Source organism: Lontra canadensis, unplaced genomic scaffold, assembly GCF_010015895.1.
Source record: "Lontra canadensis isolate GAN:19392208 unplaced genomic scaffold, GSC_riverotter_1.0 scaffold45, whole genome shotgun sequence".
Classification (NCBI taxonomy): Eukaryota; Metazoa; Chordata; class Mammalia; order Carnivora; family Mustelidae; genus Lontra; species Lontra canadensis.
This window is the reverse complement of record NW_022631039.1, coordinates 12,010,181-12,013,104: the sequence shown is the minus strand read 5'-3', so window position 1 is coordinate 12,013,104 and position 2,924 is coordinate 12,010,181.

Sequence of the window (2,924 nt, the reverse complement as noted above, 5' to 3'; positions counted from 1 at the left end):
GCTCTGCTTCTTTGCACGTATCTGCCCCAAGACCGAGTTGAAAACCCCTCAGAGCCGCTGGGGCCCCCCACCGTCCCTTCTTTGTGGGTTTTGTGCAGCTAGTCTGCGCCGGGAGTGAATCCGGACTTTGGAAGATAAAGAGAGGAGCAACCAGAAGCCAGCAGCCCAGCCTCACCCCACCCTCGGAGCAGCGCAGCCGGTAGAACTTTCTGCAATGATGGGAATGTGCTTTATCTGCAGCAATCAGCACAGCAGCCACGCAGCTGTCCAGATCCCGCACTGGAAACAGGGCCCATGCCCACTGAGGAACGGAAAGTTTCATTTTCCTTCATTTTAATTAGAATATACATAGACAGCCAGTCGTGGCTCGTGGCTTCTGAATTGGGCAGCCTGGTTCTTAATCCTTGATGGGGGTCTGTAAACACAAGCTCTGTAGAGTTGTTTTAATTTGTAAAAAGGTACTATTTACATACAGTAAAATTCACTTTTCTGAGTGTACAGTTTTGCTACTTTGGACAGATACACAGAGTCACACAGTCACCACCACCATCACCGCCCCACCCCCCCCGCCAAAAAAAAATTCCCACGTGTCATTTTATGCTCAGCCTCTCCCCAGCCCCCCAGCCCCCACTCACCTGCTTCCATTTCTCGAGTTGTACTTCGCCCAGAATGTCTTATAAGAGAAAGCACACGCAGTGCATTGGGGGGGTTCCTCCGTGTTGTTCCACACTTTGCTCCTTTTCCTGGGGCCGTGAAGCCCATCACGTGACTGTACGGCAGTTTGTTTACCCCTTTCCCGGCTGAGGTTCATCTGGGCGGTTGGGGTGTTTCCAGTGCTCGGTGGTGAGTATTTGTGTACAGGTCCTCGTGTCAACACAAGTTTTTGTTTCACTTGGGTTAAAGCCTAGCGATGGGACTGCCAGCCACTGGGTCGGTCTACTGACCCGCACGAGAACCTGCCAGACCGTTTTCTCAAACACCCGCTATGTCGGGGGCCTGCCGCCCCTCCTCGTTGGCAACGACGGATGGTTTCATCATTTCCTTTAAGTAATTTTAATAGGTGTCCAGTAATATCTTCCTGTCGTTTTAACTGGCTTCTAACAAACAATGAAGTTGAGTGTCTTTTCCTGTGCTTGTCTGTGATTGGTGTATCTTCTTGGAGAAATAATGTGTTCCCATGTTTTGTCTTTTCTTTTTTTTTTTTTTTTTTTCAATGAGCTCGTTCTCACTGCCTCTTTCCAACACAGCCTTAATGGTCACCTCCCAATTCGGCCTACTTGTCAATGGTTTAGTGCCTTGGAGTTAACTTCTGTTCCTTCCTGTTTCCGCAGCCAGCTCCAGAGGCTTCTAACAGGGTAAGAGCCTGCGTATCTTGGATCCCAAAGGTTGACAAGGCTCTCCCCGGCCAGCCATTCATTGCTCCTTTCTTGAGTGTGTGCTTTCTGGACCAGGTTCAGCATGCCCTCTAGACCAGGACAGAGCGAGAAGAACCCACTGTCTTCAGTGGTCCTTACTGGCCCTTTCCTTGTGCCCTCTGCTGACTCTGTCAGTATATCGAGCAGCTGGCTGTTGGAGGAAGAAATTGCAAAGGATGGGGTTCTGGACTTGGCAAGGTCACCCGGTGTCAGCCCTGTGAGTTCCTGGTGTTAGCACACGCAGGTTCTTGGTCCTCGGGAAAAGATTCCTATAGATTAGGTTGTGCATAAGTCTTCACGTGTCATAGTCCAGAAGGGCCTGGAGGTACACATGGACCACTTGTCCTCAAACAGACCTGGCATTAAAATGAAAGAAGTCCCCTCAGATGAGCCAGAAGAAAGAAACTTGGAGGTTGCGTGTAAATCCCTTGCTCTTAAAAATATAGATACCACTGTAAAATAGACCACGTGAATTTCACCGGCTTAACTATCTTAAGTGTATAGTTCGGTGGTGTTGAGTACAGTCACAGCACTGGGCAACCATCACCACCATTCAGCACCAAAACCTCTCTATCTTGCAAAACCCAAACTGTGTCCGCATTAGCTCTCTGTTCTCCACTGCTCCACCCAGCCCCTGAGGTCCACCCTTCCTATGCCCGTGTCTAAGACCTTGACCACTCTCGGGACAGGACGTGTCCTTCTGTGGCTGCGAGCTTCCTCCACGTGGTGTCAGTCGGCTTCCTTTTCAAGGCTGAGCTATATTCCCTTGCCTGTGTATCCCATGTGTGTCGACGGAACTTTGGCTCACGCCTTTGGGAGTTGTGAATAATGCTGCTCTGAATGTGGGTGTACAAATACCTTTTCAAGACCCCGCTTTATACCTAGAAGTCTCATTACTGGATCGTGTGGTCACTTTATGTTTAATGTTTTGAAGAAGGGCCATCCTGTTTTCTCGAGTGACAGCCCCATTCTACCTCCTTAACACCAGTGTGTTTCTAAATGCCTTTGGGTGACATAAGCATTGCCCGAATCCCCCAACGTCTGTCCACCTCACTCCTCCAACACCCCCTTGCCTGGGCCACCAGCTTCCCAACCGGCCACCCACGGTCACTGACCCCTTTCTGATCCAGACTCCACATACCAGCTGGTGGGCCTGCCAATAACCCTCACTGGTTTCCGTGGCTAGTGGAACAAGACCTAAATCCGGACATGACCCAAATGGCCCTAATCGGGTTCAGCTGACCTGGTCACTCTCGCTTCCATCCCCAGGCACCCGTCAATCCCCCCGAAGAGGTGCCACGCTCCCTTCCTTAACATGTACTGTTGCATGGCTGGAATGCCATTCCCCAGACCCCCAGCCCCTCTCCCCACAGATCAACCTTGGACTTGCGTCATTCCTTAGGGACGAGATCCCTGACCCCGTTTTTTACTGTCCTCCTCCCTCTGTCAAGTAGGTTCTCTTGTTACAGCTTTTCATAAAAATATGTTCCTTGACCAACACCCCCCCCC